Genomic DNA, 25,831 nt, shown 5'->3' with positions numbered 1-25,831 from the left:
TCAAAGCTGCTCCATTTTGTGCTTTGAAGTTACTGTATAGTTGGAATATTTCAAAATTAAGGCTCCTCATTTTAATATTACTTTTTGATTTTGAGCGTGGGGATCTGTGCGATGGCAGTGCTATGCATTAAAAACAGTGGTCCCTTGAAGCATCCTTGTATGTGGATGTTTTTCCCTTTGTAACAGCCTATGTTCTCCAAGTTTCCATACATTAAACATTTGGATTTTTTCTGAAAGCGATTAACATCCAAATGCCCTCAATACAAAATTCAGAAAAAACCTATTCTAACTTATAGACGCTGTGTATGAATAAATGCACAACTGTAATGTAATTTAAGCAAATTTAAGCGGAAATACTTATAAATATGGCCACACGCCCACCCCCCACCCCTGCCCTCTCTGTGTAAAAATCTCCAGATTCAGACAGTGGCACACGCGGGTGGGATGTACAAAAGACAAGAGCAACAAAACCCACTGAAAAACCCACAGTAAAAAGCCTGCACACAACTAAGAACAAAATGCTCACAAGGGCCATTTCACCAAATTCTACAGCCACACAGCACAAGTTTCCATGAGCCCCGCGGAATGTGGACATTCCAAAGGTGGAAGACCAGCTCAAACGTATAGTTACCTCACCACTGGAAATTAGTCTGAAATAGCCCGTGGCCTGAAGAACCTGGTGGTGGTGTGGGGTTTGTGGGTGGTCCAGAGGAAAAAAGGACAGTATACATTAACATGGCAGTATTTATTTACACCACGCCCAGTACCTAACCATTCCTGGGCTTCCACAGGAAACAGACATTAGACTGCACAAGTCCCCGCGAGTTCAGACCCACAGTGCATCGGCAGAACATATAGGTGCCCACCTGCAGCACATTTTCACTAGGAATGCTGGCAGTGGTCCACTGAAAGGAGAGATCTTTAATACTTGGGGTGAGCTTTCACATGCTGTAATTACGTATGACAAATCTGTGTATAGCAAACCTAAATTCTTTAGTACTTAATCTTAACCAGGATTACATTTAAATGCTAAGCAAACAGTCTGATTCTCAGAAAGCCTCTTCTGCCCTTTTTCCTTGGTCCAAGAGCAGGTTTGTTAACATGCAGTGAAAATCCTTTACTGTATGTTGAATGTCAATGTACCTACTGACTCTTCAGTGGGCTAAGATCTTTGTCTATTTTTGTATACAATGTGTTACATAAAGCAATCAAATAAAATATTACATAAATATTCTTCCAAAGGGGTAGTTATTAACTTTCACACATTGCAGTATGACATACTATTATTCATTGGAAAGAGCCATGCAATTCATAGCTATCCCAGTCGATAGCAGTGCCCTTAATCAGAATGAATGTGAATGAATGAAACTAAGCATTCAGGTGTTCTAGCAACTTTAATATAGAAGACACAACACTAAAAAAAAAAAATCTCTCTGCTTACCTCATATTCAGATCCACAAACACAGAGACTTGTGTTACAGTTTGGTCTTAGTGATAGGTTAATGTAGTGTTACGTGATGTTACAATAGCTAAATGATGCATTTAGAGTTTTGCAGAGATGGGGACTAATGCGATTCACACATTACAACATGAAAGCAAGGCTAAGTGCAGAGAAACAAAAGGTTTTCACCATAAGCATTGTGGTTAATCATTCTATAGCATTCTGATCAAACTACCAAAACACCACCTTTAATAAACTATGACTCCTTAAAATCAAGTCAAGTCATCAAGTGAGAGGCGTTTAAAGTACTAGTACTTAAGTCATTTCACTGTGGTCAATACAATTTTCTCCATAAATGACATATTAATGGCATCCATGATATTTTCATGTTCACTATAGTTGTTCAGTTATATTGCTATGATCATTTTTTTTCCGGACATTCCTTGGTTAGGGAGAGTTTGAGCCTTTCTTTACCCAAATGGATTCCAGGGTATATCTGAATGAAATCTGCGATACACATTCTCCTCTAGCCTCTCCCCTCTGAAAGAATATTGCTGTATTTATTTAGACCTCACTCGCAGCACTCTGTTTGTTTTACAGCCGTCACGGAGGGTTACACGTCTCTGTGGGACTATCAGAACAGGCTGGCTTCTTTCCAGATGTTTCCTTTTTATTTCTTAAGATCCCCCCTTTCTTAAAGACCTCCATGCTACAAAATTCTTCAACTTTGAAGTGCACAAATTCAAGAGTCAAGCTGCGAAACTTCAAAGTTTGTTTTGTCCGTTTACCTTATACCTTTTAACAAGGTCATTCCCAACTGTCCACATTTTCACGACGTTTATACCAAACAGCCAAAGACCACATCTTACAACCTCCGTTCTTTTCTTCCACACACAACAGAGGCACCATTAAACACAACCAAAGAATTCAAAGTTCAGCAATGCAATCTTTTGCACTGTCCACACTAGTCACAGATCTGCTGGAACATTCTTTTTTTTCCCAGAAAACCATAGAAAAAGGAAATGACGGAGAATCTTCTGGGATATTATCATGTGCAAAACAGTACTAGGCAATTGTTAAACACAGCAGATGGATTATGTTTCAAATCTATGATGGGAAACACTTGACAGCCAACCTCAAAGATCTAGAAAAAACACAAAGACAGGCAGAAACAGATCTTAGTGAAGCACTCAAAGTAGACATACACTACGTCAGAACTTTCCTATTTATTTGCTCAGTGTGCCTGTCAACTCACTAAAGGACACCTTTGATTGCACAGAAGGATGTTAGGACATTCGTCTATAAATACAGTGTTATGACCAGTTACATCAAATCTAAAAATCAAATAAGTCAAAACGCTGCCTCCTGTGAGAGATGACACTCAATGTCTCTAGAGTAACGTTAAAATGAGCGTTTAGAATCAATAAGAAAACTTTCTGCTTTTGATCTTGTGACAGTGCAGACATCACACTAACACAAACCAGGTGCTCTGCCCACCCTGATGGGGCAGGGTCTACTCAAGGCACACAATAAATGTACGGTTTAACGAGTGAAACATACACAGGGGCAGACTGTCAAGCCTATCATTCACATAAACACATAAACAAGCTTTACTATGAAAAGAGCCTTGCTTCAAATGGAGATGTACATCTGCCTTAACACTTTAATTCATATCTTCTACAGGAAAGACACAGAGCCTTTATAATTTGCTCTGTTTGGGTTTAAAGAGTGCAGGCATGGCAGGAAAGCCCTTGGGTCTGTTCTTAAACTGCAGCTCATCTTTCAGGCCCGAGCTCTTTAAACACATGCCACTGGAGCCTCAGCCCGAGAAAGGACATGATCTGTTACACATCGTGCTGTGTCAAGGCCCTGCTCTTTCAAGGAAATTCAAGAAAGATGACTCAGGAATGCTATTGCATCTCTTTTCACAATATGCCAGATTGTGCCACAATGTAGACCACGCAGTAAGAACGAAGAAATGGCCAGTCACATGGCCAGAAATGACCAGGCACCTCCTCTCTACAGCTATGAAAAAGGTCAGTCCTGAAAAACAGGACTGACCTTTCAACACGCTGCAGACCATCGCCATCATTCTTCACAATTCAGGCTCGCATACAAACAAGATCAAAAAGTACAAATGCTTTGTGTACAAGAATTTGTTCTGGGGGTTTACAGGGTTGTAAAATGTGTCTAGTTTTAATGAAAACCCTCCCTGGTCCTTCTTATACTGGATTAAAATGGATAGGATGGTTTTGTAGATACATTTCCCTTAAGGTCTGGAATTCTTTAAAAAAAACCTTCATATTGCCAGTACCTGGATTGTATTTCACTAGGCTCCAATCAGATATCTGACTGTGACAAAAGGAACATTTAGTTTTTAGTTTGTGCTGTTTATAAGGAATTCATCTCCCTAAAGAATACTAGAGGTGGCTACAGTGGTCAAGAGCAACTCAGTTTTTAAAAAAAAAATTACTGTGACAGCTTGAAAGGTAAACAATAGCATTTTCCAATCCTAAACACTTACTTAATCAACCAAAGGCCCTTACTGCAATTGTCTCTTCACCACACAGTTTAAAAATGCTGGTTATCAGTGGTGGCAGACATAATAACCAAGATGCTCAAAAGAGGTGGTGTGGCAAATCTGCAGTGTTGAACTGGCAATTATTTCTGGTTTAGTGCTGTAGCTGTAATGACAGCACTCATGCTGTGACCTCTGATAGCACATGGAGCTGTGGCTAGGTGTCCTAGCAGTTTAAAGCAAAGCAAAAAAAAAAACGGATAGCACGGCCTTTCAATTTTAAATACAGAAAACAATAATTACAGTCATCATCTCTCCCCACTGTGACCCCTCTTCTCTAATACAGACACACATCAGCACTCTCCATAACCCTCCTGGTTTAACCAGTAATTTATCAGGAATTGTTGACTAACACTATTATTTAAAAAGGAGCGAGGTCTTGCCTACACTTTGTGACCATCATACGTTACAATTTCACATCTGGTACACATTCCCAAAACTATGCAGTCAGCTTTGGCAGGCCAAAGGAGATTTGGAGAGGAGTCCGCATCCTAGGAAATGTGCAGAAGGAGCTTCGATTTGTTGTGCTGCAAGACTGGGCCTTATCGGAGTTCAGAGTTTGTGCTTGCAGGAGGTCTCCTCTCCCCCTCAGGGATTTCCAGCCGCCGTTCGATTTCATTTGGAGTTTATTATTTGACCCAGAGCAAACAAACAGTAACCTAATCCCAAGAGCCAGCCAGCTTTAACTTTTCCCACTGATGCCGCTTAGATTTATTACCAAAAATGGCAATTTACATTATTGTCCTGATTTCAGATAGTTTCTGGACAGCACGTATTATTTGTTTTATAAAAAAAAACGTTTGACAATATAAAAAAAAACACTCCTTGCTTGCTATTGCCCGCTGGCTTTTTTTTTTTTTGAGAGAGAGAAAGAACAGTAAATTCAATTTGGAAAATAATTCCAGAAAAGAACAAAGTACACAAGGTCAGTTATGGTGACGTTAGCAAACTTATCATCTGTCGCAACAAGGGCTACAAGAACAAATAAGAAACTGGATCTTCTCAGTGTAAAAAAATGCAACCTGAAGCACTGTATTAGGTAGTCTAGATCTGTGTGAAATCACATCAGTTTATTCCCTATTAAGCATTCACTGTAAACTCTATGAACACATGCTTTTTAATTTACCACTCTGAAGAACCAAGTTAACTTTGAAAACAAGGTCTGCTACTCTTTTTTTTTAAAACAAAAAAGCTTCAGTTAGACACAGAACATATGCAGCTGCTCTAGATCTGCCTTGCAGACCTAGTGGGTTTGGTCTTGAGCCAGATCTGGTCACAGCTCCAGGTCCTGTCCTGCTTGCCTAACAGTTAATTGTGAACCCTGTTGACATGATCTAGTCAAGGTTTGGCTAGGCTTTTTAGAATGAAGCCACATTAATAAAGACCAATGCCATTTGAGAGGATAGAGCTCAGAGGAAGGTTTTTGTACTAGATTTTCAGGTTGTTGCATGTGCGTCAGGAGTTCAGTTCAAGATGACATTGCCTTCGTCTGTATGCTCACTCCAGTATATGACACTAGCACCCTTTTTCCAGCTTGTGTTTCATCATATCGCTCCCTTGTCCCCCATAGGAGGGAGGTGGGCTCCCAATAGTCTTGTCCACTTGGCAGCCTGGCCCTTAGATAAAATAGTATCTCAAACTGCTCACCCAGCTTTGTGAATGCATGAGTGAAAGTAAGAAAAGTTGGAAATTACAATTGAGAGGAGCCCATGAAGCCCATCTAGTTTGTTGTGTTGCTGGTTGCCAACACATATATATATATATCTACCCATTTATTGAAGGATGTCAGGGGATTCAACGAAATGGCTGAGCAGCTCATTGTAGACGTCCACAGGCCTCTGGGTGGAAAAAAAAGCTTCTTATTCTTATTCTCTATTTTAAAAGCATTTCTCCACAGTTTCCACAAGTGTCCTCTGGTTCGTGATTCTGAAGAAATCCAATGGGTTAATGTCATAGTCTCATAGTCTTCTCTATTCAAAACAAGTCGTAGTTATTTTAGCCCTTAAGCCCTGAAATGTATCTGGTTGCTCTTCTCTGGACTGATTCCAGAGCAGCAATATATTGTTTAGATGTATTCGAAATTACGTACTGTAAAGTTTTAACATCTCAATTTATTTTTACTCAATTTTAAGTATATACTTTTAACTTTATATCCAAACTATCCTAGCCTTCTGTTTGTTTTTTTATTTTTTCCCCAGACTGTCTAGAAGATAAAAATGAAACAATCAATCAACTTCTTCATACAACATTTCTTCCAGGTTTATGGTATTGCATTTTCTATCTATAGTTTGTTTTTGCTACTTGCACGTAACACTGCATTTCTTAACATGAAATGACATTTATCAGATGTTTAGATAGATAGATAATACTTCATTAATCCCGTAGGGAAATTGATGTGTTACAGCAGTCCAGCCCAAGACAAGCAAAACAGACATCAAAATAGTTATAAAACAAAAGACAAACAAGATAAATAAAAATAAATAAATACATAGGTGTGTGCGCAAAATGTGCTGATCATAGTCACTGTAAAAACAGTAAAATATGTGCAAAATGTGCATAGGGTAATACAGACTGATTGTCCAAAAAGTACAATGGAGTAAACATGCTGTCCATAGAGGAGCAACTGAAGGGCTAAAAGTCCTAGCCTAGGGCAGCGTTATACACCCTGACAGCAGCCGGGAGAAAAGACCTGCGGAAACGTTCCCTTGAACACCGTAGCTGGAGCAGTCTATTGCTAAATGTGCTCCGCTGCCCAGTAACAGTCCCATGAAGCGGATGAGAGGTGTTGTTCATGATGGCTGTGAGCTTGGTCAGCATTCTCCTCTCAGCCACCACCTCCAGGGGGTCAAGGCTCATCCCCAGCACAGTGCCAGCCTTCTTGATGAGTTTATTGAGCCTATTTCCATATTTTGTCATGATGCTGCTGCCCCAGCACACCACAGCGTAGAAGATGGCCGCCACCACCACTGATTCATAAAAAATGTGTAGCAGTGTTCCACACGCACACCAAAGGACCTGAGTCTCCTAAGAACATAGAGTTGGCTCTGACCCTTCTTGTACAGGGCATCAGTGTTACCAGACCACTCCAGCTTATCATCCAGGTGTACCCCTAAGTACTTGTAGGAATGTACCCCCTCTATGTCCTCACCCTGGATGGAAACAGGGTTCAGCGGAGACTTATTCCTTCGAAAGTCAAAGATAATTTCTTTGGTCTTGCTGGTGTTAATCTGGAGATGGTTAAGATGACACCACTCCACAAAATTGGTAATCAAGCTCCTATATTCCTCCTCCCTCCCCTCTCTAATACACCCCACAATTGCAGAGTCATCTGAAAACTTCTACAGATGACATGTCTCAGAGTTGTACCTGAAAGCTGAGATCTAAATATTGTTTCATTTATTTTCTTCTACAGTGTTTTGCTAAGTCTCCTGTATTTGGTATCTTTTGCATTTGACGAGATGAATCTAGAAAATTAATATAGTTTAGGGTATTTGTGGTCCCAACAGAGATCCCTGTGGTACTCCACTTTAAACTACTCCTGTGTATCCCTACATTCTGTCCATTAAGCAGTTCTCAACCAGAAATTATGCACTATCATGTGAATCGCCAGCAATTTGAAAATTGTTCTGCGAGGAGAAACTTTAAGAGCCTTATGAAAATCGAAACATTTACCTTGCCCTATGCTGTTTGTATTATGAGAACGGGGGAAATGTTTCTCCAGGGCAGCTCTTGGCCATCTTCTTCAAAAGCAGTCCAGTGCAGACAGAACCTCTGAGAAAATCACTCATTTAGTCCAGTGTATTCCCAAGGGATTAGAAATTATTCCACATGAAAAGCATTCTGTTTATACCAGTGTCATGTGTCTCAACATGAACACTGAGTAGAAATTTTTTGTTGCAAGACAGCTTTTTGATTATGTCAGAAAAGGGGTTTTCGTGTTTGTACGTGCTTGCTTGTGACACACTGTTGCCTTTCTCCACTTACAAAAAAAAATGTACAACTCACAAAAGCTGAAGTAAAATGAACATTTTGTATGGGTGAGTCAGGACATAAAGGGACAAACTGGGAATTCAAATCCCTATTATCTGCCAAATACACAATTAAGACAAACCATCCCGATGAAACATGTTAAGTGGAATAAAGAAATCAAAGGAGGTTGTATTAATAATAAACACACTTGTGCCCATTTCTAATGCTTCCGTATTTGAGAGTTTATACAACCTTTAATCCCCTAGAGTGAAGGCACAGCTATACAGACAGAAACGGTCCAGACCAAAGTGCTTCAGATCAAAGAACATTCTCTGTCCTTTCTGTCTCCATCAGCCTCCTCAGAATGAACACTTCTCTGCTCATTGCAAACGGCATCAGGGTCAGTGTCAGCGGGACAGGTGAAGCGTGGGGTGTATCTAGCATTTTGAGTAAAATATTGAAAAGAGAAAAGGGATTAAATGTCTCATCTCTAATTCAATGGCCAACCATAAAGGGTGGGGTATCCCTCCGAATCCCAGTGCCTTTTATAACATTTTCCCACTACCACTTGAGACCCTAGGAGCTCCTGCCCAGATCAGAGATGGACAATTCCACTCTTAAGGTTTAGAGGTGCATCTACTTCCCATTCCACCTCTGATATTAGTACTTAATTGAGCTGATTATATGGATAAAAAGTCAAATCACCTATTTGTTAGCTTTTAATAAGTTTCAAATTGAAAAAGACTTGTTAAACTGGCAGGAATGCAGCTCTTGAGAAATGAGATTGCCCTCCCTTGGCCTAGATTTTGCCGAGGAGGTTACTGGATAAACCATTTGGAAACCTTAAACCAGGGGTCATGAATAGGCCACCTGTGGGCCCCTAGCAGGCCAAAAGTCATCGTGTGGAAGCCCAAAGCAGCTGGCAAAATCACATGTTTCAGGGGTTCATATCACTCTCTGGTCAAGTTAAGAGGCAGTGTTGTATGTTGCTTCTGCACTAACATTAGTGTTGATAGGCTGAGGGAAAAGGAGATTTTAGATTATTCTGCGTTATTTCTACCAAAAAAGTTTGTAAAGGGACTGTAGAAAGTGGCCTGCACTGGCAAAATTTCAAGTGTGCAGGACCACTGCCCTAAACCACATCTCTTTTATTTCTCTAACTTACAGCTGAAGAGGGCAAGTGTAAAATCTGGCACCTGAACTGCATTTTTGACAATGGATTGTACTCATAGCACATACTGAGATCATTATCCTTTTGTCGTTCATTACTACATTATGTTTGTATTGTAGGGCTGTCAGGCTGGAAAATTCTGACACTCCTATATAATTTAGTATACAAATATTTTGGAGATGCAGAGATATTCCCTAAAAGACCATGCACTGTACCTCAATCTTTAACTTTCCTGATGTTTACAAATGGGAGTCATTGAGATTTAAAGAATATTCTAATTTTATTTTAAAAAAAATAACTTACAGTAACAGAAAAAACAACACCTTTCCTATTTGTGAGCCACAAATTTCAAGATGCTCTTTTGCTTTAGTTTCAAAATAAATAAACCAACATATATACATATTTTATATATTATGTAGTCCAGGTGGGTAGCTGCGTCAGCATGAGTAGACTGCAAAGGAACAAGTAATAGTTTTATTCCATACTGAAAAGAGAAGAAAAAAAAAAAACCTACTTGCCACTTTTATATATTATAAATGCTAATATAGCATAATTAAAAGGGAATAACATTTACGATCGATGTAAACATAATGAAAATACATTATTGATGCAAATGTGTTCCCTGCACATAGAAAGGGTTAAAGGAAATTTTCCAGGAAATTTTGCCAATAAGGAGAGCTAAATTAAAAAGAAATGACAGTTTATGTCTGTTTAAACATATACGCGGCGTGATGACATCATCGCAATGAACAGCAAATGCTATCATGTTCCACATTACAGTTTGCAGACTAGCCATGTAATTGTAGCTTGCTATATAAAACCCCCCATAAAGTTCTCTGGGTTGAATTTCAGTAAAATCTTTAGTCAGCTGCCTTTGCACATTTTATTCAATCCGCTCCTCTTAATATTCAAACATGACTTACCATCATATATACTGTGAAACAATACATGCCCCAAAATCAAGGAAAATTAGACTTTGTGGAAAGACAGAATTATCTAGCAAAATTTTGGTCTCCTGATATTTTTTACTTTGGTTCAGTCTAAGCTGATATGGCGGTGTCCCAAGAGCCAGACGCAACATTTTCCAACAGACACGCTGAGTCATGGGCAACTATTGTTTTGTCTGTCCCATTAAAGTACTTAAGGGTTATTTTTAAACAGGCTGGTATTTGTAGTATTAAGGCAAAAGGTGTTAGATTTGTATTGTGTTCAGTTTAAAAGTGCTTAATTTAGGACAGCAGACTTTAGAGCCCACTGCAATCAAGCCTCGCTGTATGCATCAAAACCTTGTTTTCAATCTCAAAAGACAGAGTTTAGGATTCAAGATCAGCTAAGAGAAATTTAAGATACTACATTAGAAGGTGGTCTGAGGTTAGAAGCATATGCTAGTCATAAACATGATTAAAAAATGCCCAGGATCCCCGAGACCTCCAGTACACATGTACAATGTGCAGGGCTTCACTGAACCCATGCCAGTTAACTCAATGTCTGCAGCACCTGAACATACTGCCGCTGGAACTCTTAAACTGCACTGCATGTACTTTCCAAACTGTACATGATGGCAACATTTGACTATCAGTTTAACGGAAAATGTCCTGCCTGATAAGTTAGTTGACTCTCGTCTGGATAGCCAATGATAGTGTTTTTAATAAAATTATGACACAGCTTCTGTTAAAAGACAAACTGATAAATGAATCAGGTGAGCTTTTCACCTCCCAGTCAAGTTGGAACAAGGTTATCTCTCTCTCTCTCTCCTTTTGTAAAGAAAAGGAGACTGCTAAAAATCCACAAAAAGAAACCAAGATACAGACAGAAGAAATGAAGAAAGGCAATAAATTTGCAGACAACAGTGAGGGAAACTTTGAAGTCACAGCCTGGGGTATAAGGGGTATAGTATGAGCCCGGACAAATACGTTTGAGGGGGGAGAAAGGATAAAATTTCTCATCCCAACCACAATGGTCACTCTTAATAAAGAGAAAAGTATTCATGATCAGAATTTGCTGGCTGTCTCTGTGCTGTACACAGTTCTCAGATTTCTATAGGAGAAATGCTGTTGCAAATAATGCATATTTATCTTTTTTCAACAGCAAATATAACAAATTAACAAATATATAATGCTCACACCATTGCACACATTATTAAGTACCCTTAGGACCAAACTCATTACAAACCCAAATATCTTCCACAAATTAGAACAGTAAACCCAAACAGTCATTTACTTTTGGGTAGGTCATAGATAATAACTCACCATATAGTTGTGATGATTAAAGTAAGATAAAACTGATATTTGGTTGAGATTTAGATAAGAAAGTTGACACTATCAAAGTTCAGGAGTTTTAAATTAAGTTTAAAATCAGAATTTAACTGACAGCTGCACTCCCTTCTGCATCAATCACATTTGTTTGCAGGCATGGGTCAAGGTCCACGATAATACTTTCCAGTATGCAGACCATCTATTGTTAAGGCACTTATAGAGTAATTCGGATTAATACTACAGAACTACTGATCTGCACAACATGCATTGTCAAACCACTATTAGAATATAAGACGTACTTTCACTTGGCTGACATGAATATTGCAGCAGTTAACAAGGTGTGATAATCCACTGCAGTGCTTCTCAGATTGTGAGCTTGGGCCCACAAGAGCGCTGTGAAAAGATCTCAGGTGTGTGTTGTAATCAGAAGAGATTAGGTCTTTCCAACTCTGAACCAAAAATGAAACGGGTATATTCACTGCAAACTTGACATCTCATATTGAATGTGCAGTCGGAAATGTGAAGTCAAACATTTCTCATTAGCATTAGGGTCTATATTTCAATGCAAAATCTTATTTCTTGCAAAACTAGCACTGGCTGTTTTTAGACCTGGAGGTAATTTATATGAAAACACTGAAGTAAAATATTCAGAAATCATTGTGCATACTGTTTGAGACATTAAAAATGAGCTGTGATCTGAAACACGTGGGAAGCACTGATTTAATATGACATCATTAGATGACAATTTTATTGTTGACTTTAAAAGTGTTTTGTGGAGGAATCCAAGAAACCAAAACAAACTTTGCTTTCCAGAAACCTTGAACTGTCCCATCCGTTTACCATTAATTACTTAACTGTTTTAGAAACCCACTGCAAATTCCCCAAATTTCAAAAATAAGCCGATGCTTTTTCTCGCACAATCCCCGTCTCTACCGGGAAACCACTCTGTCTCTTTCTGTCCTTGGCAGAGGACACTTTTAAATTATGTAAAGAGGCAAATAAAGAGAGACCGCCAAATGGGAAACGACTGGAATGAGTAACTGTTTCAACTCGTTTCCAGTGGCTTTTAATTTCTTTTCCTTGACAACCCGTAAACAGCAGTGCACCACAGTTTTCATTCTGTGGCCCCAGATCCTGTGGAGTCGACAACAATAACACAGAACCGGAACCCAGAGCAGCTTCAGGCCGAGTCGTGACCGAAAACTAGACGCACCTGAGCTGGGGCTTCGCCACAGCTGGCCTGATTAAGGTCACGTGTGACTCATTTAGACGCCTGTAAAACCTGCGCGGACTCCAACTGATCCTCAATAAGTGGCACACGCTAGTGTGGAGTCAGAAATGAAAAAAGCTTCAAAGTGCAATGTGTCACATTATCACAAGTGTTAAAGATTTTGCTGCTTTATCTGACAAGAACTCGATTTTCCTCTTTAATTAAATAGTTACAGTAACGACTTTCTTTTACTTCATCAGCGAGCAGGCAGTGACTGAACAGGCTCTCATTTCCTGCTGGATTAGGCCTAGAGGCAGGGGTCGGTGATGAGGGGGCAGTCTAATTAACTCGTGCTGCGCATGTTCCGGTCCCTTACAACACAGGATATCTCGACATTGACCTCGACTTCATTTCCCTCATGACTGTCTCCCTCCCCCCACCAGGAGAAGAAGGGGATCTCTGGCTTCCTTTGCCCTGCCAAGTGGCATTTCATCCAGAAAAGGGAATTCAAGGATTTAAAGCAGAGAGGATTGAGGCTGTTCCTGTACAAAAGGAAGACGTGTGCACGAGAGAGGGCCTTTGAAGCAACAGAAGCTCTGCTGAGATAATGGCAGAAACAGCAGGAACTGTAAAAGCCTCCAAAATGCATAAATCCTTAAACAGATGGTAACCATGGTAAGACACCCCTTCCTGCTGGGAGGTAGGGCTTCTTGTATTTGGACCCATTCTGCTGAAAGGAATATGACAGCAAGAGAAAAACAAAAGGTCTAAAACTTCCTTTGATCAGCTCAACAGTTTAATCAACTTCCTCTCCATTGTTCTGCGCTCATTATATTGAGATAATATCACTGCACATCTGTCACTCCTATAGTGGTTAACTGCACACGCACAAGATGCATGGTACTTCAGATCAGCAATGGCATTTGCGCTTTATTACTGAAATTAATATTTTTGTTTGGCTGAATAAGGAAGCAGCTAACTATCTTGAGCACAGATGGATGACTCCAGGCTTCAAGGGCCGGATCTTACTCAACAGAACCAGTTTGAAGAAGTAGTCCAATCACCTTTTTAAGGACAATTATCAACAGATAATTAGAAACTATTTGATCTTGTGTAGCACTCAAAGACTGGCGTTTCTCCACCGCAGGTCTAAAGAACAACAATGTCTGGGGGGTTTTCTTCCCTGTATAAAATAAAACATCCTGTTCTGTTTATACAACATCTGGCTCAGGGCTGTCTTTTGCCTTATTGACAAACTGCTTCAACATTTTTATGAATAATGGCAAAAATGTGAAGTTTCACAAGACCTAAACATATTTAATTACTTCTTGACTTCCATGTATAGGATCACCCAAGTCACAGCAGGTTTGATAGTTCGGCCCATCTAATCATTTTGGTAGGTAGTAGCTAATGGATCCAAGGATCTCGTCCAGACATTTCTTGAAAGAAGCCAGGATATTGGCTTCAATAACATGTGTGCATAGCTTGTTAGTCCCACAACTGTCCCACTGTCTTTAGCCTAGAAAGCCCCAATCCAGTAAGTTTTATAGATCAGCTTTAATCACCTTAGCCTGCAAACACTTGAAAGCTATCGACCAGTTATGCAAGTAATTTGCTCAGTTACAAGAAATAGACGAGTTCTAACAATTCTTTTGTGTTCATGTGATGCAATTACAGATCGCAGCTGAAGAAAATTCAGACCTTCTATATGATCCCTAAAGTTCATAATTTAACAAAGCTCAATCTTCATTGCTCATATTGAAATTGTCTTTAGAAACTGAAGGTTAACTGATGGTTACCTATAAAACCAGAAGAAGGGCTGAAGACCTCTGATCCAATTCACCAGCAATTCCCTTTTTTCAACCTTGTTCCTCTCTGCAGGGAGTTCTTCAGTTCCTGTCAGTCTCCCAGACTGATAAACGAGTTAACGGGTTTGATTTGAAACCCTCCACTAGGCTACCAGGAAAGCCTGTCATTGTTTGCTTTCTTGAATAACTGTGGTCAGGCTGCCTACACATGCAAAATCAAACACAAACAAAAGCAACAAGAGGAACATAAAATTCAAACAGAAAAGCACAAAGAGCAGACTTTATATATACAAACATATATAAAAGGTTGCAAGCCCACAAAGCTGTACTCATTCAACATAACCGAAAGCAGCTCATTAAGTTTACAGGAAAAACCACTCCTGGAATCAGCTGACTGGGGGCACCTTTTTAAAACAATTCATTGCACCAGGAAGCAAATGTCAGGCATGAAGTCAGAATACAAAACTTCAAAGACACCAATAAATCAAGTGTCAGGCTGTGCTCTTCGGTCTTCAATTCACAGAGACGCTGAACAGCACACCAGCCACTAAAGACAGGCCCATTACCCGAGAGACAAACCCTGACTCAGAAACACTCTGTACTCAAAAGAAAAACTAGAATCCGAGTCACAGAGAGCTGACTATGTAACATTACTGTAGACAGAAATGAGTTCTCCATGTCCCCTCAGTGGTACAAGATTGTATTAGTGCATCACAAAATGGAGAATACACACACCCTGTATAATTTACATTTACACTCTTTATTGCTATGAAACCTTTTTGGACATTGGTCAACATTAATTATATTCAGATGAAATAGATCACAAGCAGTATTTGGTAGAAGATATAAATTTGATCCAAATGAATTAAAATGCAGGTTTCAGAAAATAAAGTAAGCATTTTAAACAAATAGTACAGTCTCTTGGCCCAGCAACACCATTAGAGATTACTTAAACGTGTAATTTTAACATTACACCACTTAATTTGAAACAGGTGATACTAACACAGCAAGACATTCAGAATTTATCAGGAGTGCCTAGGTAACAGTAGATAGCAGACTGAATTATGCAGTTTTCCATTCAAACAAGTCTTTATCTATCTGGCTCCAGTGACAGGAAGCTGTGAATCATTCTCAAAGCTCCTTTCCAACAGGTGTTGTGGGTACTGACCCCGAACAGGCAGACAAACTGTTTAACCTCTTATGAGACATTAGTGCCATACCTCAAGAGCTGTTTTTAATAGGAAATGTGTTCTACAGTGCAACATAAAGATCTGCTCTAACAGGATTTCTTTTTAAATATAAACATTGTTGGGTTGCACTACTCTGTAATATTATACGTTGTCCTTTGACAACATTGTTTCTTCATGCTCTAATTAAAAAAAAATACCTTTTTTATATACCTAGAATAGTTTCCCTTCAAAATAAAATGACTACTATCAATATTACTATCATTCGCAGAGGAATATTCCAGTTAATCATATCCCATCTACCTCTGAAGGACCTCAAGGACATGGTTGTGAAATGGGTCTTTTTCAGCACTCTGAGGTAAAGTCCCTGACAAGAAGCCCTGACAATGTATGAAATCTACAATCGGTGGGAAGTCTATTTTATTTTCCAAATTGGAAAATGACATTGCAGGAGTCAACTCCTTGAAAAACCTCTCATGGCTCTTTAATACCAGCTCAAAACATTATAATAAAGGCTTGGCTGTTGGGTTTTTAACCCAGTCTGAGGATCCATGTGACTTGTGCTGGCAGTGAAATTCCCCAGGTTTGTTCAGAGCTGGTGTGCAAGAGAGAGAAGACTTCACACAGGTCTCCAAAACCATAAAAGATCATTAAAATGTTTCCACTTACTGTTTAAAGAAGGGATTCTTAAGAAGTGAAGTAATACCCCTTGTGTCACTGAGGCTGTTCAATGGTTTGCCAACTTCTTTTAGGATTTGGCGTTTGAAGTATGAAGTGTTGTCCTTCTTTTAGAAGTACCGTTTACTTACTGTAAAGCTAAATGGAAAGGGTATAAAACAAGTTTGTGTAAATAAATCAGATTAGATCAGCTCATGTAGCAGGGAATGGATCAACACCGTTTCAGATCAGCCCAAGATCTAGATCAATTGATTAGGGATAAAAGATCAACTCTGGATGTTTATAAAGAAACATAACTTTAAACACCAGAAGTTCAGGAAGGCATCATTAACTGAGCTGAAATCTCCTCATCTAATGTTGTGAAAGCATTTCAAAAGCATAACGTGTTTGGCATTTTTATCAAGAAAATTATCCACCCCCCAAAAATGGATGAGGTGTGAATTAGTCCACACTGCCAGGTTCCTAGCATTTAAGGGTTTAGGGTCTTAGCATCATGTGATGTCTCAGGAGCTTCACATGATTCTTCCAGACGCACAACATCTCTACACTTGTTTTAATTTTAGAAATGTGATGAAGAGTGGACTTGTAGCATACACAAAATGGCCACACTTGTTGTTAGCACTTTTCCCAAAGATGATTAATAGACATTTTCCACTGGCAATGATATGCCAAGTCACCGCACAATACTGTTTTTACAGCGCAGACAGAAGCTGCTATAGTTTTCTTTTTTTGTTTTCATCACGAAACAGAAATTCCAGGCCACCACCGTCTCTCTGCTAGAGGCCAAAGCAGTAGCTTTAACGGGCTATTTAATACGGCTTCGATGTTGTTAAATTCATCAGAACCTGCTGTGTTCGGTCTTAAGTATTTTCTAGTACCAAACCAACCCATCAAAGATCTTTTGTATTTCTGTTGTGTTACAACCTGTGTCATCAGCATTGACTCATATTCACCAAAACATTAAAAAATAATAAAACATAAATCACTTACTAAGTTTTTCCCTTCTCATAGTGAGCTTCTAAATGTAACATTTCACAACAAAATGGGAAACTGGTTTTGCTTTAGAAATCTGTAAGTAATTTGCCGTGCCAAATGCAATAGTTGTGTATGTGCTGACCTTCAAATAATTAAGCCCTGTATATTTTCTCAGTTTTAAAGGCATTTTAAAAGAAATTCCAAATAACTGCCATAAAATGAACTAGAAAGAATTTGAACCATATTATTTTTGTTCCTGTTTTAAAATGGATTTCTTTGTATTGGATAAACAGAGGTTGTTATATATATCAAACAAAAGGCTGCTAGTTTGTGCAGATGAAACTACTTCCCGAAATGGTGATGTTTTGCAAGAACAATGGTTTGATTCTGTTTTCTCCCTGTGTAAAGGTCTGCTTTGTAGAAATAACTTCCTGCATAAATGTATAGATTCTAGTAAGAAGGTTGTGCCAACACTACAGACTCATTTGTCTGCTGTTCTGTTCTTATGACAGAAACAATGTTTGCAGATGAGAGCGAGTCATTCAGCTCATCTCATTCAACTGGTAGTTTAGTAGCTGAGAAGCCCACTTTCATTATTCTTTTGTATGAAGAATTGTCTCCCATTATTCTAAATGAGAATGAGGATGAAGATTTCATTCTGCTTACTTTTTTATTGCTTTTCCTTATTGTCTTAACAAGGACATTAAAGAATCCAAATAACCCACTACACATCATCCTTGTGGAAGGAGATAGGAGTAGTTAAACGACAATATATATTAATATATAAAATCTTAAGAGGGTGTACTTTCTCTTTCACATCACTGTATGCATAGTATATGGTTACAACCAACTTCCAATTTAGTTAACTTTGCATTCATCAATGTAAAATTTCACTTGCCACATGGCTGCACACATCATGATTGCCTATATCTTTTTTTAATTCCCTTGCCAGCATTTATTTTTGACAAACACCATATTTTCATATCATCAGTTTATTTAACTAGTTTATGAACTCTAAACTCTTATTTGATATAGATCACGAAGATCTATTGGCCCAAAACAGATCCCTGGGGCACACCACTGCTTACATCTACCCAATTAGGTGCTGTTCCCCTCAGATACACAGAAGAATAAGATTCCTGGTCATTAATCCAGTTCTAGTATCCATTTGTATACATTACTTTGATTCCCATGGCTATTTTCATGAGACTGAATTATTCACAGCATTCTAATAGCATCCACACTGTACAAACACATTCTGCATATATTCTCTTTTTTAATCATTACAAACCGAGTTGTAGTTTCAAACTCAAATGCCAAGCAGGTCTCTAACCTGAATATGCCTTTGTCAATGTAGAAGGCATGTGTGCGGTTGTGAGGTCTTCTGACTTTTGATCTTTCTGAGGTCTCATTAAATTCATGGTTAAATGCAAAACAGAAACATTTATATCTTGGCTTGAAAGAGTACCTCAATTATGAATCACTATTTTTTAAATTAAATTTTAGTTTTCATTGAAAACTACCAGTTACCAGAAAGCTCAAGCAGTGATGAAAACTAGAATTCTCTGTTCCTCACATCTCCTATCTGTAAGAAACAGTAGCATATGAAGAGCTGCAAATATCCATCAATCCTTTTTATGACTGCTTCATCCAATTCAGGGTTGCAGGGGAGCTGGAACCTTTCCCAGCAAGTAACAGTAGCAAAGCAGGGACTTCCTGGAAAGGATGCCAGTCAATTGCAGGGCACATAAACACAAACACACACACACACTCACACGAGGGCCAATTTCGCCAGAAGCCAATTAACCTGCCAGCATGTCTTTAGACTACGGGAGGAAACTGGCACATCCGAGGGAAAACCACACCAACTTCGGGAGAACATTCACAATCCATGCAGATAGCACCCCAGGAACTGAACCCAGGGCCGTGGTGCAGTGAGACAGCAGCGCTAACCACTGGGACACCACGCCGCCCGAGTTGCCAATATTTCCTGTGCAATTACAAACTGTAGCACATCTGCCGTCGCTCTCCGTTTGTCATGTTAGACTTCTCGGGAACCACGTGATTTTGGCGGCTGCCTAATCGGAGACAGTATCCGCAGGGGTGGGAAAGCATGGCAGCTGGGAGACAATGTGGTTTTATTCTCTTCCCGTGAGAGCAGGAGCCAGTTATTATTTCCGTCAAAGAAAGCTGCAAGCACAGCAACCTCTTTCCAGGAACTCGAAAACGGCCTGCGAACTGACGAGCTGATAAATGGCTGGAGAAGTTAGACAAACAGAGTGACAGATAGGAATGACTCGACTAATCCCTCCAACCCCCCAAGCCCCCCCCCGCACCTTCAGGATTTTAGTCACTGGTGAAATGGCAGCAAGTGCCAAACGAACAATATACTGGAAAAAAAAAACCTCTTAACTAGGAATCAGGTGGTTTAACGGGAGAAAAGCGGCCGTCTAAAGGAAAATGACTCGGGAGCAGCTCAGGTCAGCGCAACAGTGACGTGCCAAGAGGGTTTCACAGGAAATTTAAGGGCACAGAAATGTGGAAGCTCTGCAGATGTGTACCACTTTCATTCCATCTTCTTTCCAATTTCAGAAAGTACTTTGTTTTTCTCAAGATCATCCGCCTCGTTCAAGCCACTGCTGCCCGTCTCCACCTGATCTACTTTGCTGGGAATCGGGAGCCTTTGCTTGCATTATAGCTTCTTCGGTTATGGAAAATAATGTTTGGAAAGCTGTTGTCAGCGCAGCCCCAGCCACCACGCTTTCTCCCCAAGATTCCTGGATTCTCCCACTATGTGAAGCATCTCGGCCGTAAATCTGCAACATCTTCAAACGGTGACCACCAGCCTTTTATAGGCAGGGAACAGATCAGTTTTCCCATTTAAGGAATGAGCAGCAGGGAAAAGCAAATGTCGATTGAGGTCTTTAGTGATCACTGTCAAACTTGGCTTCACTTTATAGATAATAAGTCTGGTTTACAGCTACACAATGTAAAAAGGCCCCTGTACTGCATCTTCATTTTGTTTTCCACATGAATGCAACACACATATTCTGTAATCTTTCAAGACCTGATTTGTCTTGAAGTTTCTGTCCAGCTGCTTCTTCAAGAATTGTTTTACCACTCCACACGGTCCACTGCGGCCAGTTTTATTGTTCTGAAGTACCGTTCATTTGCATTTTCAAATTTGAGTGTCGCAAGATTTACTTCAATCTGAACACAACATTCTAAAACATATTTTCACCTTCCAGTTCTATCTTTTATGGCTTTTAAATTGGTGAAAGATGACATAGCTGGGTTTTTAAAATTCCAGTCTCTATACTGCTAAGTTCCATTGTTTCTCTCGTCAAAATATTACGAAGATTATCAGGTGCATGATGTTAACAATACAAATATGGTACTGTAAAAATGATCTCGAGACAATAAGATTCATTTTTGCACATTACAGCACAAAAAAAGCAGAACACTTTGTTTAGTAAATTCACAATATCAGTTAAGAAATATAACTGAATATTTCAGAACATTTTGAAGTATTTTGTTTATATTTAAGCAGCTTTCCAGAGAAGTTAATTACTGTAGGTACTAAAACAATTTGATGACATCTTTTACATAACACTCTTTAATTGCCATGTTTCAGCATTTTTAACGAGCCCAATGAAAAGAAAGGCATGCTTAATTGCTCACTACTTCCACCATGTAATGTCCAATTGATACAGTGTGTTTAGGTTAAAAAGAATGGCTGCTTGCATCTGAGTGGCCAATTGGTTTCCAAAGCCCCTCAGTCCAAGTTAACGAGCATGAGCTTCATTTTTCTCTAATTACTTGCAAGATCCGTTCTTCACACCGAGACCCATGCTCCATCTCCACCAATAGCAGCCATCTTTTTCTCTTCACCAGCAGCTTACTGATCCCACCGAAAACTCGCTACTATTTTAGGTATTTCTTACCGCTGCTAGAAATAAAGAACAGCGGGGAAGCAGTGCACTTAAAGATGAATGCTTTTTTTTTGTAACAGGTGATCAGTTAACAAGTTTATTTTTTCTTTGCTCCCATCTTTGCTATGCTAAATAAAACTGTATTTCCACCTCCCCTTCATCTTTCTGGAATGAAACCACTTGACAGCAGACATTCTCTGAAGAATATATAGATATATGTTTTTTTTTTTTAATTCCAGACCTAAATTTAAAAGTTTGACAATTAGCTTACTCTCGCCAGGTTTTCATCAGCACAGAGCGGGTCTTGATGTTTTTCTCTCTGTACAAAAATGCACTCAATGGCAAGAATCTGCACATGCAATCAACATGTGGAACGCTGTGAATGCATAGCAAGGTCCAAACCTCAGGTTCATTCAAGGCTAACAGAACAAAGAGGAAAGGCCTCTCTAAAAAATGACAAAAGGTGGCAGCTTTTCAGTTATTTTCAATGAAACAACTGCTTTATTTGACTATAAATTTGCATCAAATAGTGAATATATTTTCCCAGTTAATTTGACGTTTCAACAGAAAGAAGTTAGTAACACATTGCTTGAACAGTCAAGTTTATATAAAGCTCTATTTAATGAGCTCTATTTTAGATAGAGGTCAATACTGTCAATACTTGTGACCATACTCACATCATGCCATACTGCTTCTTCATTTATGCAGCTTAATTAGAGAGAACAGATTAGCTATAACAGAATGTAGCTAAGTGAATCTATAACATTTAATTGGAAGCTATTTTGAGACTGAAGGATCAGTCAGGAATCTTTAGAGTTCCACTCAGATAAGACTGTGAGCTGGCAACAACAGTAACCTGCCACCCCCTCCACACACACATTCCCAGAAATCAGTGCACTGTGGCATGACAAAGCCCGCTAATGAACGAACTTGCACAACCGTTTGATGGATTTATAATCACATCCAAGTCTCACTCTTGCAGATGAGCAGATTTAACGGTGCTGTTGTGGAACTGGCTGTTATTCTTGGCTCAAAACTAGGAAAACAGTAACGACTTGCCCTTCAACTGTAGCAGTCAGGCGCTGGATAAATATTGGAAGATAAAGTGCTCAGTCAGACAAAACGGAGAGTGATTTAGCTAGCGCTAGCCCCCCGAGCAGTAAAGTCACTGGAAACCACCACTCCTCTCTGGAAAAAATCTTCCAAAATTAAAAGATCACATCTTGTAAGGTTACTGTTTGAAATACATTTTGTCCTGAGGGCTTCCATTACAATGGAGTTTTATTAAGAGAACACTGATGAAGCCAAAGAACTTAAAACAGCACATATCTTTGGTTTCAAGTTTATATTTTGTTTCTCTTACCATTACAGGGTATTTATTTGTAATATACAAATGGATTTCATTAAAAACTATCCTATACTGCTCCCGAGGCCATGGCTTAAATTAAGTTACATAGTTCCATGGATGGGATGATAGTCCAACAAAGGTGAACCCTCCAGCAATGCTGATTCACAGTTCTACAGCTGGGCTGACTCGTGCAAGGAGAGCAAAATGGATTGCTCAAGGATGAACAGCTGTGTGCACACTCTTAGACTTGAACACACAACTCTCTGACACTGGATACAGGGACCTAAACAAATCCTATCCTGCCCTTATGATACCATGATGCATAGGGTCGGGGGCTTTCTACACAGGGAATAAGAACTGACAGGCTCGACCAATTAATTTCCAAAGTTCCACATTTAAACTAGTTTGCATGTGTTTTTGGTGTGTGATGACTGAAAGACAAGCAATCTTTGTTTCACATATTAGAATGGGAGAGGAGGCACAGCGGTCAGCATTTCTGGGGGCCCGGGTTTAATTCCAGACTCGGGTATGCTATCTGCATGCGATTCCTCCAGGTTCTCCGGTTTCCTCCCACTGTCCAAGGACATGCTGGTGGGTTAACTGTCTTTAGGGAAAATTGCTCCTGGTGTGAGTGTGAGCATGTCTGTGTCCGTGTGTGCCCCGAGATGGACTCATCCAGGGTTTACCCTGTCTTGTGTCTGGTTTTGGTAGGAGTGGTTAGATAGTGGATGGGTGGGTAGGGTGGCGAAACTAAAAAAATTGAGAAGGAAGGTACATGGGGGAACAACGGCCAAGAGGGATCTACAGGGGGAAACAAAACAAAGGACCGAGTAATTAAGAGCTAAATCATAAAGGTTCGCTGTACTAGAAACATTGGATGAGACAGACACTGCAAAACTAGCAGGGAAGTATGACGTTATTAGAATCATAGAAACATGGTTAACTGAAAATGTACCATGAGTGGAGACACTCTGTTCTGGACAGACAGGAAAGAAAGAAGACAGCGAGGTTGAGCACTGTGTATGAAAAGTATTCAGGCTAGGGGAATCAATATGGATTGTTTCAAGGGTCTATGTGGGTCAGACTAACAAAATTCCAAAGGTATGGAGTTAGAAGCACATTATAAAGCACCAAAAGAATATGTTTAAGAATTCAGCTCTGTATAATAAAATTAGTTGTTATGCAAAATAAGAATTAGGTTTTAATGGGACACTTCATCTTTCACCACAAGCCTGGATAGGACGTACTGCAAAGCCAGCAGCAGAAACTGAAATGGCAGACATGCTCAAAGACACCTTTCTTATCCGGTTAGCACCACCAAATGCTTACATATTGTGTCAGGTAAGCAAAGGTCAAGGGAAATGTGATCATAATTTGGCATGCTTTGAGTCCAAATCAAAGTTTACAATTTTGAAGAGAAGCAGGAATGGAGAGATATAAAATCTGTGGAAAACAGTGGCAATGGGGCAATGGATGCTAAAATAAGTTATTTCTGTACTACAATAGCAAAATAATTGCCTAGGATGAAGTAAAATCTATTTGGGATTAAAATGGGAAAAACGAAAGGGAAATGATTTTGTAATCAATGAGTATTTCACTCACTCAGCTGTTTACAGGAAGGGAAGTAAATATATGTCCAATCACGATTACTTAATTTCAACTACGTTTTATCAAAGCCTCTTTAGCAACTGGTGAGGTATAATGCATCTCATGTTACCATACAGTTGAAACTGCTATAGCCATGCATTTAATCATGTGAATAAATGTGTTTAATCCCTCAACCTTTTCCACCTTGTATTTAACCATTTGTGATATGCTGCTTAGATCAATATAGCTTTCATGAACCGTTTCTATTTTGGGATGAATAAAAGTGTCATGAGTTGTTAGGTCACTGGCCAGCAGTAAACACAACTGGGATAGAAACTGATGAACAGCAACATATAATTTACAGAACAAAGAAAACTTCATTTGACATACACATTATATAAACCTACACACACATGCCTGTATGACGTAGGCGTTACTAACACCTCAGACACATAAAAATAGCTAGCCAGGGTGGAACAAACAGAACAGCCCCATACCTTTGAATAGCAATGCTTCAACACATGGGCCATTGACTCTTACAAACCGTGTTGATGTATGCATGATGTAAGAGTGTACATGTATGCTTTTAATTGGACTCAAAGAAGCACCAGGACTGCAAATCAGGTTAATATTACAAAAATCCCCAAGCTCAGAACAGGAAAAGGGGAAATGTATCTGTTGTTACCCTTTTCAGGGTAACAATGCTGTCTCTGATCTAATAATACCATCAAACAAAGCTGAAATTACAACCAGCAGAAAGTTACAAGACATTTATCATCTGTTTCTCTTGCCCTTTGGAGTGGAAGGAGTGGATTGGATTTCGGCAGAGTTCATTCAAAGTTTCATGCTCTCAACCTTTTCCCAGATTCAGCACTCTAGACCCTTGTGAAGCTCAGTGAAACAAACAAAATAACAGCAAAGAACCCGGAAATTCAAATATATGATCCCAGTGTCCAGTTTCCACATGAGCTAAATCACTCTCAATCCAAATGGAACACCTGTAGAGGATCAAGCAGATCATCTTCTGACAGCTCTCAACTGCAAAAAGAACAGCGCTGGAGGAGCCTGTGAGCACATATCTGAGCTCAGCTTGTTAAAAATATTAAAGAAGCTTGTTCATTGTTCAATCTTCCATTGAACACAAAGAGGTACACAATAACCTTGCCCTTAATGTGAAGCCATTTTAGTAATAAAGTAGAAAAGCTTTAAAACTGTAGTATACAGGACAGTAGCTGGAAAAGAACTATGAGGAATCATAGTCAGGGTCTTGTTAGATCCCCGTTTCTCACTGGGGCCAATTCAAAGCTAAACATGCAACAAGTTAGAATATGAAATGTATTCCCTTAATAGGCTAAAAATCCACAAACATGTCCACACGTGATAGCCTGTGTCATATATATATATATGTCCGATACTGGGTCACATTGTTTGGGTATACCTCCATCACTTTATCCATGTATGATGGTGATATATTGTAATGTAAACTGTGAACCCACGAACCAAGAACTACAATGATGGCAATAACAGAGCCACAAAGATTTGCTCAAATTAAATACAATGTAAGTATGGTACCTCAAACATGCAGACAAAGGAAGCACCTATTTCCTTAGGCAAACATTAGAACATTAGTCATGGGAGTGGGTTACATCATGGTATTGCAGTTTAAAACAAGTTCAGCTCAGGATCAACTAC

General features: G+C 39.3%; 1 protein-coding gene across 5 annotated transcripts in view; it reads right to left on the bottom strand.

The window, feature by feature from the left end:
* The window catches only part of fhl3a (four and a half LIM domains 3a), a 53,176-nt gene that overhangs the window by 21,784 nt on the left and 5,561 nt on the right, over positions 1-25,831 (bottom strand). For 2 of the 5 annotated variants that reach the window (XM_088603140.1, XM_088603139.1), the window contains exon 2: positions 16,289-16,427. The exons of 2 other annotated variants lie outside the window; for them this stretch is intronic. The gene's annotated coding sequence lies outside the window, so the exon portion shown is untranslated. Of the gene's footprint in view, positions 1-16,288; positions 16,436-25,831 lie in introns of all 5 variants that reach the window. One more of the 5 variants, XM_088603141.1, reaches the window with a different exon arrangement.

This window comes from Lepisosteus platostomus, chromosome 13 (assembly GCF_059453375.1).
Source record: "Lepisosteus platostomus isolate fLepPlt1 chromosome 13, fLepPlt1.hap1, whole genome shotgun sequence".
NCBI lineage: Eukaryota > Metazoa > Chordata > Actinopteri > Semionotiformes > Lepisosteidae > Lepisosteus > Lepisosteus platostomus.
This window is presented reverse-complemented; position numbering and strand designations above follow the sequence as displayed.